Raw genomic sequence first — 16,809 nt, 5'->3', positions numbered from 1 at the left:
ACACTCTCTGAATGGGAAACAAGCCCATGCCTTCAGTGTGAAAGGCCGCTATGCCTCTTTGCTTCGGCAGCCCAGGGATAGCGTCAGCTCTGAAATGCCTCCAAAGGAGCAGACTCAGAGACCCTTTGAACCGCAGAGCAGGTGCGGCCCAGAACAAGGACTGCTCTTGGGCTGAGAACACCCACTGCCCAGCGCCTCTTTTGGCTACACACGTGTAGTGGGAGGGTGTTGAATTCTGCTGCGTGATAACTTCTCCGGGCCACGTGGTGTGAGCGCAGGTAGAGTGGCCCTCCATCTCCTCCCAGTTTCCTGCCTAAGTTGTACAAGGCAAACTCCCTGCTTGAATCCCCGGGTGGGGTACGTACCCTCCAGAGAAAGGTGGATGCTTGGGACCCAGGGCTAGTCTCTATGTCGATGTTCTGTGCATCAGCTTCGCAGCTGTTCTCTCTAAGCGGGTCCCAAAGGCTTTTTGGAAGACTTTCCTTCGAGGGTCAGAAAGAGGAAATGAGCCGACAGGCCCACGGGGATGCCAGTTCTCTCCAGCCACAACGCTAGCAGCCTCAGACACGCGGGTTCTCTTTGGGACATGAAAGAACACTATGCTTGGAAGCTTCTTCCATCCAGTTTGAGAGCCGCACTTCCACTGCCTCCTAGGATTCCAGGTGTTGCCTTGCCGTCACAATTTCCAATTCTTAGGCCTATGACGGCAGAGTGTCTGGCAGTTCTCAGAGAGACCTTAGGAATGCAGGCTTTTTGGCTCCTTCCACTGACAAACCAGCTCCTCCAGATCCTCTGTCGATAGGCATTTCATGTCAGAATATCTCTGGGCGCCCTCATTCCTCCTCCACGAAGTAAGACACAAACGGAATTGCCCGAAAGGGAGGAAGCCCTCTGAGTCCGGCAGAGAGGCAGTCTCTCCCCCTCAGCACTCCCCCATGGCTGAGCCCAGGGCATGGGACCGAGAGAGGGAGAAAGACAGCCGTGACCCCGAGCTTTTCCACAATGTAGTATAGGCCTCACCCTCAAGCTCACGTCAATCGCCTAGAGAAAACAGCAGGCCTCGGTCTGCTTTCCTGTGGCTAGGAAACTTGGCTTTCATTCCTTAGGTGGCACACTGGCTCAGGACTGCCCTGCCCGAAGCACTCACGGGGTGCAGCCCTGTTTGTTGAGATCAGCCCTTCTGGCTCTCTCTCGGATGAAGCAACTGGAAAAGAGCCGTTCGTAATCTTCGGACCGTGGGAGCTCGCCCCAGTCTACACCAGAACAGCACTCTGAGGAGCTGCTGACGTTTGGTAGCAAAATCTCCTCTTCTGAACAGAAACATTTCGCTGTCAGTGGGTTCCATCAGCCTTGCCATATTTTCTCAGCTGGCTATGATGGAGGGCAGTCAGTGGGCAGACTCACCTGAGGCCCTCCTTCCCAGACTGTGATACAGACAGACCCGCCGCCTGCTTCAGCCCAAAGGGACGGCTTACGGTGAGGCAAAAACCCTGTGTTGGAAAGTTCCTGCCTAACCCTCGCCCAAGCACAAGCAAATCGGTCATCGGTCAAAGACTTTCCCCACAAGTTGAACATGTTTGCTCCCCTCTAGCCTCCGAAGGCCGAGTTTACCTAGCTAGGACTCACACTGCAGGAAGGGTACTCAGGGTGCTGGTGACTGCAAGTTGTTTCACCAGGCAGCCCACATCGGGTACAGCCACTTGGATTTTCCAGGGGCACAGCGCAAAGGGTGTCAGCTAACGCGCCTCCAGCCTGGGAGGGCCCACATACACTCGCTGAATGGGAAACAAGCCCATGCCTTCAGTGTGAAAGGCCGCTATGCCTCTTTGCTTCGGCAGCCCAGGGATAGCGTCAGCTCTGAAATGCCTCCAAAGGAGCAGACTCAGAGACCCTTTGAACCGCAGAGCAGGTGCGGCCCAGAACAAGGACTGCTCTTGGGCTGAGAACACCCACTGCCCAGCGCCTCTTTTGGCTACACACGTGTAGTGCGAGGGTGTTGAATTCTGCTGCGTGATAACTTCTCCGGGCCACGTGGTGTGAGCGCAGGTAGAGTGGCCCTCCATCTCCTCCCAGTTTCCTGCCTAAGTTGTACAAGGCAAACTCCCTGCTTGAATCCCCGGGTGGGGTACGTACCCTCTAGAGAAAGGTGGATGCTTGGGACCCAGGGCTAGTCTCTATGTCGATGTTCTGTGCATCAGCTTCGCAGCTGTTCTCTCTAAGCGGGTCCCAAAGGCTTTTTGGAAGACTTTCCTTCGAGGGTCAGAAAGAGGAAATGAGCCGACAGGCCCACGGGGATGCCAGTTCTCTCCAGCCACAACGCTAGCAGCCTCAGACACGCGGGTTCTCTTTGGGACATGAAAGAACACTATGCTTGGAAGCTTCTTCCATCCAGTTTGAGAGCCGCACTTCCACTGCCTCCTAGGATTCCAGGTGTTGCCTTGCCGTCACAATTTCCAATTCTTAGGCCTATGACGGCAGAGTGTCTGGCAGTTCTCAGAGAGACCTTAGGAATGCAGGCTTTTTGGCTCCTTCCACTGACAAACCAGCTCCTCCAGATCCTCTGTCGATAGGCATTTCATGTCAGAATATCTCTGGGCGCCCTCATTCCTCCTCCACGAAGTAAGACACAAACGGAATTGCCCGAAAGGGAGGAAGCCCTCTGAGTCCGGCAGAGAGGCAGTCTCTCCCCCTCAGCACTCCCCCATGGCTGAGCCCAGGGCATGGGACCGAGAGAGGGAGAAAGACAGCCGTGACCCCGAGCTTTTCCACAATGTAGTATAGGCCTCACCCTCAAGCTCACGTCAATCGCCTAGAGAAAACAGCAGGCCTCGGTCTGCTTTCCTGTGGCTAGGAAACTTGGCTTTCATTCCTTAGGTGGCACACTGGCTCAGGACTGCCCTGCCCGAAGCACTCACGGGGTGCAGCCCTATTTGTTGAGATCAGCCCTTCTGGCTCTCTCTCGGATGAAGCAACTGGAAAAGAGCCGTTCGTAATCTTCGGACCGTGGGAGCTCGCCCCAGTCTACACCAGAACAGCACTCTGAGGAGCTGCTGACGTTTGGTAGCAAAATCTCCTCTTCTGAAGAGAAACATTTCGCTGTCAGTGGGTTCCATCAGCCTTGCCATATTTTCTCAGCTGGCTATGATGGAGGGCAGTCAGTGGGCAGACTCACCTGAGGCCCTCCTTCCCAGACTGTGATACAGACAGACCCGCCGCCTGCTTCAGCCCAAAGGGACGGCTTACGGTGAGGCAAAAACCCTGTGTTGGAAAGTTCCTGCCTAACCCTCGCCCAAGCACAAGCAAATCGGTCATCGGTCAAAGACTTTCCCCACAAGTTGAACATGTTTGCTCCCCTCTAGCCTCCGAAGGCCGAGTTTACCTAGCTAGGACTCACACTGCAGGAAGGGTACTCAGGGTGCTGGTGACTGCAAGTTGTTTCACCAGGCAGCCCACATCGGGTACAGCCACTTGGATTTTCCAGGGGCACAGCGCAAAGGGTGTCAGCTAACGCGCCTCCAGCCTGGGAGGGGCCACATACACTCTCTGAATGGGAAACAAGCCCATGCCTTCAGTGTGAAAGGCCGCTATGCCTCTTTGCTTCGGCAGCCCAGGGATAGCGTCAGCTCTGAAATGCCTCCAAAGGAGCAGACTCAGAGACCCTTTGAACCGCAGAGCAGGTGCGGCCCAGAACAAGGACTGCTCTTGGGCTGAGAACACCCACTGCCCAGCGCCTCTTTTGGCTACACACGTGTAGTGGGAGGGTGTTGAATTCTGCTGCGTGATAACTTCTCCGGGCCACGTGGTGTGAGCGCAGGTAGAGTGGCCCTCCATCTCCTCCCAGTTTCCTGCCTAAGTTGTACAAGGCAAACTCCCTGCTTGAATCCCCGGGTGGGGTACGTACCCTCCAGAGAAAGGTGGATGCTTGGGACCCAGGGCTAGTCTCTATGTCGATGTTCTGTGCATCAGCTTCGCAGCTGTTCTCTCTAAGCGGGTCCCAAAGGCTTTTTGGAAGACTTTCCTTCGAGGGTCAGAAAGAGGAAATGAGCCGACAGGCCCACGGGGATGCCAGTTCTCTCCAGCCACAACGCTAGCAGCCTCAGACACGCGGGTTCTCTTTGGGACATGAAAGAACACTATGCTTGGAAGCTTCTTCCATCCAGTTTGAGAGCCGCACTTCCACTGCCTCCTAGGATTCCAGGTGTTGCCTTGCCGTCACAATTTCCAATTCTTAGGCCTATGACGGCAGAGTGTCTGGCAGTTCTCAGAGAGACCTTAGGAATGCAGGCTTTTTGGCTCCTTCCACTGACAAACCAGCTCCTCCAGATCCTCTGTCGATAGGCATTTCATGTCAGAATATCTCTGGGCGCCCTCATTCCTCCTCCACGAAGTAAGACACAAACGGAATTGCCCGAAAGGGAGGAAGCCCTCTGAGTCCGGCAGAGAGGCAGTCTCTCCCCCTCAGCACTCCCCCATGGCTGAGCCCAGGGCATGGGACCGAGAGAGGGAGAAAGACAGCCGTGACCCCGAGCTTTTCCACAATGTAGTATAGGCCTCACCCTCAAGCTCACGTCAATCGCCTAGAGAAAACAGCAGGCCTCGGTCTGCTTTCCTGTGGCTAGGAAACTTGGCTTTCATTCCTTAGGTGGCACACTGGCTCAGGACTGCCCTGCCCGAAGCACTCACGGGGTGCAGCCCTGTTTGTTGAGATCAGCCCTTCTGGCTCTCTCTCGGATGAAGCAACTGGAAAAGAGCCGTTCGTAATCTTCGGACCGTGGGAGCTCGCCCCAGTCTACACCAGAACAGCACTCTGAGGAGCTGCTGACGTTTGGTAGCAAAATCTCCTCTTCTGAAGAGAAACATTTCGCTGTCAGTGGGTTCCATCAGCCTTGCCATATTTTCTCAGCTGGCTATGATGGAGGGCAGTCAGTGGGCAGACTCACCTGAGGCCCTCCTTCCCAGACTGTGATACAGACAGACCCGCCGCCTGCTTCAGCCCAAAGGGACGGCTTACGGTGAGGCAAAAACCCTGTGTTGGAAAGTTCCTGCCTAACCCTCGCCCAAGCACAAGCAAATCGGTCATCGGTCAAAGACTTTCCCCACAAGTTGAACATGTTTGCTCCCCTCTAGCCTCCGAAGGCCGAGTTTACCTAGCTAGGACTCACACTGCAGGAAGGGTACTCAGGGTGCTGGTGACTGCAAGTTGTTTCACCAGGCAGCCCACATCGGGTACAGCCACTTGGATTTTCCAGGGGCACAGCGCAAAGGGTGTCAGCTAACGCGCCTCCAGCCTGGGAGGGGCCACATACACTCTCTGAATGGGAAACAAGCCCATGCCTTCAGTGTGAAAGGCCGCTATGCCTCTTTGCTTCGGCAGCCCAGGGATAGCGTCAGCTCTGAAATGCCTCCAAAGGAGCAGACTCAGAGACCCTTTGAACCGCAGAGCAGGTGCGGCCCAGAACAAGGACTGCTCTTGGGCTGAGAACACCCACTGCCCAGCGCCTCTTTTGGCTACACACGTGTAGTGGGAGGGTGTTGAATTCTGCTGCGTGATAACTTCTCCGGGCCACGTGGTGTGAGCGCAGGTAGAGTGGCCCTCCATCTCCTCCCAGTTTCCTGCCTAAGTTGTACAAGGCAAACTCCCTGCTTGAATCCCCGGGTGGGGTACGTACCCTCCAGAGAAAGGTGGATGCTTGGGACCCAGGGCTAGTCTCTATGTCGATGTTCTGTGCATCAGCTTCGCAGCTGTTCTCTCTAAGCGGGTCCCAAAGGCTTTTTGGAAGACTTTCCTTCGAGGGTCAGAAAGAGGAAATGAGCCGACAGGCCCACGGGGATGCCAGTTCTCTCCAGCCACAACGCTAGCAGCCTCAGACACGCGGGTTCTCTTTGGGACATGAAAGAACACTATGCTTGGAAGCTTCTTCCATCCAGTTTGAGAGCCGCACTTCCACTGCCTCCTAGGATTCCAGGTGTTGCCTTGCCGTCACAATTTCCAATTCTTAGGCCTATGACGGCAGAGTGTCTGGCAGTTCTCAGAGAGACCTTAGGAATGCAGGCTTTTTGGCTCCTTCCACTGACAAACCAGCTCCTCCAGATCCTCTGTCGATAGGCATTTCATGTCAGAATATCTCTGGGCGCCCTCATTCCTCCTCCACGAAGTAAGACACAAACGGAATTGCCCGAAAGGGAGGAAGCCCTCTGAGTCCGGCAGAGAGGCAGCCTCTCCCCCTCAGCACTCCCCCATGGCTGAGCCCAGGGCATGGGACCGAGAGAGGGAGAAAGACAGCCGTGACCCCGAGCTTTTCCACAATGTAGTATAGGCCTCACCCTCAAGCTCACGTCAATCGCCTAGAGAAAACAGCAGGCCTCGGTCTGCTTTCCTGTGGCTAGGAAACTTGGCTTTCATTCCTTAGGTGGCACACTGGCTCAGGACTGCCCTGCCCGAAGCACTCACGGGGTGCAGCCCTGTTTGTTGAGATCAGCCCTTCTGGCTCTCTCTCGGATGAAGCAACTGGAAAAGAGCCGTTCGTAATCTTCGGACCGTGGGAGCTCGCCCCAGTCTACACCAGAACAGCACTCTGAGGAGCTGCTGACGTTTGGTAGCAAAATCTCCTCTTCTGAACAGAAACATTTCGCTGTCAGTGGGTTCCATCAGCCTTGCCATATTTTCTCAGCTGGCTATGATGGAGGGCAGTCAGTGGGCAGACTCACCTGAGGCCCTCCTTCCCAGACTGTGATACAGACAGACCCGCCGCCTGCTTCAGCCCAAAGGGACGGCTTACGGTGAGGCAAAAACCCTGTGTTGGAAAGTTCCTGCCTAACCCTCGCCCAAGCACAAGCAAATCGGTCATCGGTCAAAGACTTTCCCCACAAGTTGAACATGTTTGCTCCCCTCTAGCCTCCGAAGGCCGAGTTTACCTAGCTAGGACTCACACTGCAGGAAGGGTACTCAGGGTGCTGGTGACTGCAAGTTGTTTCACCAGGCAGCCCACATCGGGTACAGCCACTTGGATTTTCCAGGGGCACAGCGCAAAGGGTGTCAGCTAACGCGCCTCCAGCCTGGGAGGGCCCACATACACTCGCTGAATGGGAAACAAGCCTATGCCTTCAGTGTGAAAGGCCGCTATGCCTCTTTGCTTCGGCAGCCCAGGGATAGCGTCAGCTCTGAAATGCCTCCAAAGGAGCAGACTCAGAGACCCTTTGAACCGCAGAGCAGGTGCGGCCCAGAACAAGGACTGCTCTTGGGCTGAGAACACCCACTGCCCAGCGCCTCTTTTGGCTACACACGTGTAGTGCGAGGGTGTTGAATTCTGCTGCGTGATAACTTCTCCGGGCCACGTGGTGTGAGCGCAGGTAGAGTGGCCCTCCATCTCCTCCCAGTTTCCTGCCTAAGTTGTACAAGGCAAACTCCCTGCTTGAATCCCCGGGTGGGGTACGTACCCTCTAGAGAAAGGTGGATGCTTGGGACCCAGGGCTAGTCTCTATGTCGATGTTCTGTGCATCAGCTTCGCAGCTGTTCTCTCTAAGCGGGTCCCAAAGGCTTTTTGGAAGACTTTCCTTCGAGGGTCAGAAAGAGGAAATGAGCCGACAGGCCCACGGGGATGCCAGTTCTCTCCAGCCACAACGCTAGCAGCCTCAGACACGCGGGTTCTCTTTGGGACATGAAAGAACACTATGCTTGGAAGCTTCTTCCATCCAGTTTGAGAGCCGCACTTCCACTGCCTCCTAGGATTCCAGGTGTTGCCTTGCCGTCACAATTTCCAATTCTTAGGCCTATGACGGCAGAGTGTCTGGCAGTTCTCAGAGAGACCTTAGGAATGCAGGCTTTTTGGCTCCTTCCACTGACAAACCAGCTCCTCCAGATCCTCTGTCGATAGGCATTTCATGTCAGAATATCTCTGGGCGCCCTCATTCCTCCTCCACGAAGTAAGACACAAACGGAATTGCCCGAAAGGGAGGAAGCCCTCTGAGTCCGGCAGAGAGGCAGTCTCTCCCCCTCAGCATTCCCCCATGGCTGAGCCCAGGGCATGGGACCGAGAGAGGGAGAAAGACAGCCGTGACCCCGAGCTTTTCCACAATGTAGTATAGGCCTCACCCTCAAGCTCACGTCAATCGCCTAGAGAAAACAGCAGGCCTCGGTCTGCTTTCCTGTGGCTAGGAAACTTGGCTTTCATTCCTTAGGTGGCACACTGGCTCAGGACTGCCCTGCCCGAAGCACTCACGGGGTGCAGCCCTGTTTGTTGAGATCAGCCCTTCTGGCTCTCTCTCGGATGAAGCAACTGGAAAAGAGCCGTTCGTAATCTTCGGACCGTGGGAGCTCGCCCCAGTCTACACCAGAACAGCACTCTGAGGAGCTGCTGACGTTTGGTAGCAAAATCTCCTCTTCTGAACAGAAACATTTCGCTGTCAGTGGGTTCCATCAGCCTTGCCATATTTTCTCAGCTGGCTATGATGGAGGGCAGTCAGTGGGCAGACTCACCTGAGGCCCTCCTTCCCAGACTGTGATACAGACAGACCCGCCGCCTGCTTCAGCCCAAAGGGACGGCTTACGGTGAGGCAAAAACCCTGTGTTGGAAAGTTCCTGCCTAACCCTCGCCCAAGCACAAGCAAATCGGTCATCGGTCAAAGACTTTCCCCACAAGTTGAACATGTTTGCTCCCCTCTAGCCTCCGAAGGCCGAGTTTACCTAGCTAGGACTCACACTGCAGGAAGGGTACTCAGGGTGCTGGTGACTGCAAGTTGTTTCACCAGGCAGCCCACATCGGGTACAGCCACTTGGATTTTCCAGGGGCACAGCGCAAAGGGTGTCAGCTAACGCGCCTCCAGCCTGGGAGGGGCCACATACACTCGCTGAATGGGAAACAAGCCCATGCCTTCAGTGTGAAAGGCCGCTATGCCTCTTTGCTTCGGCAGCCCAGGGATAGCGTCAGCTCTGAAATGCCTCCAAAGGAGCAGACTCAGAGACCCTTTGAACCGCAGAGCAGGTGCGGCCCAGAACAAGGACTGCTCTTGGGCTGAGAACACCCACTGCCCAGCGCCTCTTTTGGCTACACACGTGTAGTGCGAGGGTGTTGAATTCTGCTGCGTGATAACTTCTCCGGGCCACGTGGTGTGAGCGCAGGTAGAGTGGCCCTCCATCTCCTCCCAGTTTCCTGCCTAAGTTGTACAAGGCAAACTCCCTGCTTGAATCCCCGGGTGGGGTACGTACCCTCCAGAGAAAGGTGGATGCTTGGGACCCAGGGCTAGTCTCTATGTCGATGTTCTGTGCATCAGCTTCGCAGCTGTTCTCTCTAAGCGGGTCCCAAAGGCTTTTTGGAAGACTTTCCTTCGAGGGTCAGAAAGAGGAAATGAGCCGACAGGCCCACGGGGATGCCAGTTCTCTCCAGCCACAACGCTAGCAGCCTCAGACACGCGGGTTCTCTTTGGGACATGAAAGAACACTATGCTTGGAAGCTTCTTCCATCCAGTTTGAGAGCCGCACTTCCACTGCCTCCTAGGATTCCAGGTGTTGCCTTGCCGTCACAATTTCCAATTCTTAGGCCTATGACGGCAGAGTGTCTGGCAGTTCTCAGAGAGACCTTAGGAATGCAGGCTTTTTGGCTCCTTCCACTGACAAACCAGCTCCTCCAGATCCTCTGTCGATAGGCATTTCATGTCAGAATATCTCTGGGCGCCCTCATTCCTCCTCCACGAAGTAAGACACAAACGGAATTGCCCGAAAGGGAGGAAGCCCTCTGAGTCCGGCAGAGAGGCAGTCTCTCCCCCTCAGCACTCCCCCATGGCTGAGCCCAGGGCATGGGACCGAGAGAGGGAGAAAGACAGCCGTGACCCCGAGCTTTTCCACAATGTAGTATAGGCCTCACCCTCAAGCTCACGTCAATCGCCTAGAGAAAACAGCAGGCCTCGGTCTGCTTTCCTGTGGCTAGGAAACTTGGCTTTCATTCCTTAGGTGGCACACTGGCTCAGGACTGCCCTGCCCGAAGCACTCACGGGGTGCAGCCCTGTTTGTTGAGATCAGCCCTTCTGGCTCTCTCTCGGATGAAGCAACTGGAAAAGAGCCGTTCGTAATCTTCGGACCGTGGGAGCTCGCCCCAGTCTACACCAGAACAGCACTCTGAGGAGCTGCTGACGTTTGGTAGCAAAATCTCCTCTTCTGAAGAGAAACATTTCGCTGTCAGTGGGTTCCATCAGCCTTGCCATATTTTCTCAGCTGGCTATGATGGAGGGCAGTCAGTGGGCAGACTCACCTGAGGCCCTCCTTCCCAGACTGTGATACAGACAGACCCGCCGCCTGCTTCAGCCCAAAGGGACGGCTTACGGTGAGGCAAAAACCCTGTGTTGGAAAGTTCCTGCCTAACCCTCGCCCAAGCACAAGCAAATCGGTCATCGGTCAAAGACTTTCCCCACAAGTTGAACATGTTTGCTCCCCTCTAGCCTCCGAAGGCCGAGTTTACCTAGCTAGGACTCACACTGCAGGAAGGGTACTCAGGGTGCTGGTGACTGCAAGTTGTTTCACCAGGCAGCCCACATCGGGTACAGCCACTTGGATTTTCCAGGGGCACAGCGCAAAGGGTGTCAGCTAACGCGCCTCCAGCCTGGGAGGGCCCACATACACTCGCTGAATGGGAAACAAGCCCATGCCTTCAGTGTGAAAGGCCGCTATGCCTCTTTGCTTCGGCAGCCCAGGGATAGCGTCAGCTCTGAAATGCCTCCAAAGGAGCAGACTCAGAGACCCTTTGAACCGCAGAGCAGGTGCGGCCCAGAACAAGGACTGCTCTTGGGCTGAGAACACCCACTGCCCAGCGCCTCTTTTGGCTACACACGTGTAGTGCGAGGGTGTTGAATTCTGCTGCGTGATAACTTCTCCGGGCCACGTGGTGTGAGCGCAGGTAGAGTGGCCCTCCATCTCCTCCCAGTTTCCTGCCTAAGTTGTACAAGGCAAACTCCCTGCTTGAATCCCCGGGTGGGGTACGTACCCTCCAGAGAAAGGTGGATGCTTGGGACCCAGGGCTAGTCTCTATGTCGATGTTCTGTGCATCAGCTTCGCAGCTGTTCTCTCTAAGCGGGTCCCAAAGGCTTTTTGGAAGACTTTCCTTCGAGGGTCAGAAAGAGGAAATGAGCCGACAGGCCCACGGGGATGCCAGTTCTCTCCAGCCACAACGCTAGCAGCCTCAGACACGCGGGTTCTCTTTGGGACATGAAAGAACACTATGCTTGGAAGCTTCTTCCATCCAGTTTGAGAGCCGCACTTCCACTGCCTCCTAGGATTCCAGGTGTTGCCTTGCCGTCACAATTTCCAATTCTTAGGCCTATGACGGCAGAGTGTCTGGCAGTTCTCAGAGAGACCTTAGGAATGCAGGCTTTTTGGCTCCTTCCACTGACAAACCAGCTCCTCCAGATCCTCTGTCGATAGGCATTTCATGTCAGAATATCTCTGGGCGCCCTCATTCCTCCTCCACGAAGTAAGACACAAACGGAATTGCCCGAAAGGGAGGAAGCCCTCTGAGTCCGGCAGAGAGGCAGTCTCTCCCCCTCAGCACTCCCCCATGGCTGAGCCCAGGGCATGGGACCGAGAGAGGGAGAAAGACAGCCGTGACCCCGAGCTTTTCCACAATGTAGTATAGGCCTCACCCTCAAGCTCACGTCAATCGCCTAGAGAAAACAGCAGGCCTCGGTCTGCTTTCCTGTGGCTAGGAAACTTGGCTTTCATTCCTTAGGTGGCACACTGGCTCAGGACTGCCCTGCCCGAAGCACTCACGGGGTGCAGCCCTGTTTGTTGAGATCAGCCCTTCTGGCTCTCTCTCGGATGAAGCAACTGGAAAAGAGCCGTTCGTAATCTTCGGACCGTGGGAGCTCGCCCCAGTCTACACCAGAACAGCACTCTGAGGAGCTGCTGACGTTTGGTAGCAAAATCTCCTCTTCTGAAGAGAAACATTTCGCTGTCAGTGGGTTCCATCAGCCTTGCCATATTTTCTCAGCTGGCTATGATGGAGGGCAGTCAGTGGGCAGACTCACCTGAGGCCCTCCTTCCCAGACTGTGATACAGACAGACCCGCCGCCTGCTTCAGCCCAAAGGGACGGCTTACGGTGAGGCAAAAACCCTGTGTTGGAAAGTTCCTGCCTAACCCTCGCCCAAGCACAAGCAAATCGGTCATCGGTCAAAGACTTTCCCCACAAGTTGAACATGTTTGCTCCCCTCTAGCCTCCGAAGGCCGAGTTTACCTAGCTAGGACTCACACTGCAGGAAGGGTACTCAGGGTGCTGGTGACTGCAAGTTGTTTCACCAGGCAGCCCACATCGGGTACAGCCACTTGGATTTTCCAGGGGCACAGCGCAAAGGGTGTCAGCTAACGCGCCTCCAGCCTGGGAGGGGCCACATACACTCTCTGAATGGGAAACAAGCCCATGCCTTCAGTGTGAAAGGCCGCTATGCCTCTTTGCTTCGGCAGCCCAGGGATAGCGTCAGCTCTGAAATGCCTCCAAAGGAGCAGACTCAGAGACCCTTTGAACCGCAGAGCAGGTGCGGCCCAGAACAAGGACTGCTCTTGGGCTGAGAACACCCACTGCCCAGCGCCTCTTTTGGCTACACACGTGTAGTGCGAGGGTGTTGAATTCTGCTGCGTGATAACTTCTCCGGGCCACGTGGTGTGAGCGCAGGTAGAGTGGCCCTCCATCTCCTCCCAGTTTCCTGCCTAAGTTGTACAAGGCAAACTCCCTGCTTGAATCCCCGGGTGGGGTACGTACCCTCCAGAGAAAGGTGGATGCTTGGGACCCAGGGCTAGTCTCTATGTCGATGTTCTGTGCATCAGCTTCGCAGCTGTTCTCTCTAAGCGGGTCCCAAAGGCTTTTTGGAAGACTTTCCTTCGAGGGTCAGAAAGAGGAAATGAGCCGACAGGCCCACGGGGATGCCAGTTCTCTCCAGCCACAACGCTAGCAGCCTCAGACACGCGGGTTCTCTTTGGGACATGAAAGAACACTATGCTTGGAAGCTTCTTCCATCCAGTTTGAGAGCCGCACTTCCACTGCCTCCTAGGATTCCAGGTGTTGCCTTGCCGTCACAATTTCCAATTCTTAGGCCTATGACGGCAGAGTGTCTGGCAGTTCTCAGAGAGACCTTAGGAATGCAGGCTTTTTGGCTCCTTCCACTGACAAACCAGCTCCTCCAGATCCTCTGTCGATAGGCATTTCATGTCAGAATATCTCTGGGCGCCCTCATTCCTCCTCCACGAAGTAAGACACAAACGGAATTGCCCGAAAGGGAGGAAGCCCTCTGAGTCCGGCAGAGAGGCAGTCTCTCCCCCTCAGCACTCCCCCATGGCTGAGCCCAGGGCATGGGACCGAGAGAGGGAGAAAGACAGCCGTGACCCCGAGCTTTTCCACAATGTAGTATAGGCCTCACCCTCAAGCTCACGTCAATCGCCTAGAGAAAACAGCAGGCCTCGGTCTGCTTTCCTGTGGCTAGGAAACTTGGCTTTCATTCCTTAGGTGGCACACTGGCTCAGGACTGCCCTGCCCGAAGCACTCACGGGGTGCAGCCCTGTTTGTTGAGATCAGCCCTTCTGGCTCTCTCTCGGATGAAGCAACTGGAAAAGAGCCGTTCGTAATCTTCGGACCGTGGGAGCTCGCCCCAGTCTACACCAGAACAGCACTCTGAGGAGCTGCTGACGTTTGGTAGCAAAATCTCCTCTTCTGAAGAGAAACATTTCGCTGTCAGTGGGTTCCATCAGCCTTGCCATATTTTCTCAGCTGGCTATGATGGAGGGCAGTCAGTGGGCAGACTCACCTGAGGCCCTCCTTCCCAGACTGTGATACAGACAGACCCGCCGCCTGCTTCAGCCCAAAGGGACGGCTTACGGTGAGGCAAAAACCCTGTGTTGGAAAGTTCCTGCCTAACCCTCGCCCAAGCACAAGCAAATCGGTCATCGGTCAAAGACTTTCCCCACAAGTTGAACATGTTTGCTCCCCTCTAGCCTCCGAAGGCCGAGTTTACCTAGCTAGGACTCACACTGCAGGAAGGGTACTCAGGGTGCTGGTGACTGCAAGTTGTTTCACCAGGCAGCCCACATCGGGTACAGCCACTTGGATTTTCCAGGGGCACAGCGCAAAGGGTGTCAGCTAACGCGCCTCCAGCCTGGGAGGGGCCACATACACTCTCTGAATGGGAAACAAGCCCATGCCTTCAGTGTGAAAGGCCGCTATGCCTCTTTGCTTCGGCAGCCCAGGGATAGCGTCAGCTCTGAAATGCCTCCAAAGGAGCAGACTCAGAGACCCTTTGAACCGCAGAGCAGGTGCGGCCCAGAACAAGGACTGCTCTTGGGCTGAGAACACCCACTGCCCAGCGCCTCTTTTGGCTACACACGTGTAGTGCGAGGGTGTTGAATTCTGCTGCGTGATAACTTCTCCGGGCCACGTGGTGTGAGCGCAGGTAGAGTGGCCCTCCATCTCCTCCCAGTTTCCTGCCTAAGTTGTACAAGGCAAACTCCCTGCTTGAATCCCCGGGTGGGGTACGTACCCTCCAGAGAAAGGTGGATGCTTGGGACCCAGGGCTAGTCTCTATGTCGATGTTCTGTGCATCAGCTTCGCAGCTGTTCTCTCTAAGCGGGTCCCAAAGGCTTTTTGGAAGACTTTCCTTCGAGGGTCAGAAAGAGGAAATGAGCCGACAGGCCCACGGGGATGCCAGTTCTCTCCAGCCACAACGCTAGCAGCCTCAGACACGCGGGTTCTCTTTGGGACATGAAAGAACACTATGCTTGGAAGCTTCTTCCATCCAGTTTGAGAGCCGCACTTCCACTGCCTCCTAGGATTCCAGGTGTTGCCTTGCCGTCACAATTTCCAATTCTTAGGCCTATGACGGCAGAGTGTCTGGCAGTTCTCAGAGAGACCTTAGGAATGCAGGCTTTTTGGCTCCTTCCACTGACAAACCAGCTCCTCCAGATCCTCTGTCGATAGGCATTTCATGTCAGAATATCTCTGGGCGCCCTCATTCCTCCTCCACGAAGTAAGACACAAACGGAATTGCCCGAAAGGGAGGAAGCCCTCTGAGTCCGGCAGAGAGGCAGTCTCTCCCCCTCAGCACTCCCCCATGGCTGAGCCCAGGGCATGGGACCGAGAGAGGGAGAAAGACAGCCGTGACCCCGAGCTTTTCCACAATGTAGTATAGGCCTCACCCTCAAGCTCACGTCAATCGCCTAGAGAAAACAGCAGGCCTCGGTCTGCTTTCCTGTGGCTAGGAAACTTGGCTTTCATTCCTTAGGTGGCACACTGGCTCAGGACTGCCCTGCCCGAAGCACTCACGGGGTGCAGCCCTGTTTGTTGAGATCAGCCCTTCTGGCTCTCTCTCGGATGAAGCAACTGGAAAAGAGCCGTTCGTAATCTTCGGACCGTGGGAGCTCGCCCCAGTCTACACCAGAACAGCACTCTGAGGAGCTGCTGACGTTTGGTAGCAAAATCTCCTCTTCTGAAGAGAAACATTTCGCTGTCAGTGGGTTCCATCAGCCTTGCCATATTTTCTCAGCTGGCTATGATGGAGGGCAGTCAGTGGGCAGACTCACCTGAGGCCCTCCTTCCCAGACTGTGATACAGACAGACCCGCCGCCTGCTTCAGCCCAAAGGGACGGCTTACGGTGAGGCAAAAACCCTGTGTTGGAAAGTTCCTGCCTAACCCTCGCCCAAGCACAAGCAAATCGGTCATCGGTCAAAGACTTTCCCCACAAGTTGAACATGTTTGCTCCCCTCTAGCCTCCGAAGGCCGAGTTTACCTAGCTAGGACTCACACTGCAGGAAGGGTACTCAGGGTGCTGGTGACTGCAAGTTGTTTCACCAGGCAGCCCACATCGGGTACAGCCACTTGGATTTTCCAGGGGCACAGCGCAAAGGGTGTCAGCTAACGCGCCTCCAGCCTGGGAGGGGCCACATACACTCTCTGAATGGGAAACAAGCCCATGCCTTCAGTGTGAAAGGCCGCTATGCCTCTTTGCTTCGGCAGCCCAGGGATAGCGTCAGCTCTGAAATGCCTCCAAAGGAGCAGACTCAGAGACCCTTTGAACCGCAGAGCAGGTGCGGCCCAGAACAAGGACTGCTCTTGGGCTGAGAACACCCACTGCCCAGCGCCTCTTTTGGCTACACACGTGTAGTGCGAGGGTGTTGAATTCTGCTGCGTGATAACTTCTCCGGGCCACGTGGTGTGAGCGCAGGTAGAGTGGCCCTCCATCTCCTCCCAGTTTCCTGCCTAAGTTGTACAAGGCAAACTCCCTGCTTGAATCCCCGGGTGGGGTACGTACCCTCCAGAGAAAGGTGGATGCTTGGGACCCAGGGCTAGTCTCTATGTCGATGTTCTGTGCATCAGCTTCGCAGCTGTTCTCTCTAAGCGGGTCCCAAAGGCTTTTTGGAAGACTTTCCTTCGAGGGTCAGAAAGAGGAAATGAGCCGACAGGCCCACGGGGATGCCAGTTCTCTCCAGCCACAACGCTAGCAGCCTCAGACACGCGGGTTCTCTTTGGGACATGAAAGAACACTATGCTTGGAAGCTTCTTCCATCCAGTTTGAGAGCCGCACTTCCACTGCCTCCTAGGATTCCAGGTGTTGCCTTGCCGTCACAATTTCCAATTCTTAGGCCTATGACGGCAGAGTGTCTGGCAGTTCTCAGAGAGACCTTAGGAATGCAGGCTTTTTGGCTCCTTCCACTGACAAACCAGCTCCTCCAGATCCTCTGTCGATAGGCATTTCATGTCAGAATATCTCTGGGCGCCCTCATTCCTCCTCCACGAAGTAAGACACAAACGGAATTGCCCGAAAGGGAGGAAGCCCTCTGAGT

Source organism: Balaenoptera ricei, chromosome 20, assembly GCF_028023285.1.
Source record: "Balaenoptera ricei isolate mBalRic1 chromosome 20, mBalRic1.hap2, whole genome shotgun sequence".
NCBI classification, from domain to species: domain Eukaryota; kingdom Metazoa; phylum Chordata; class Mammalia; order Artiodactyla; family Balaenopteridae; genus Balaenoptera; species Balaenoptera ricei.
This window is presented reverse-complemented; position numbering follows the sequence as displayed.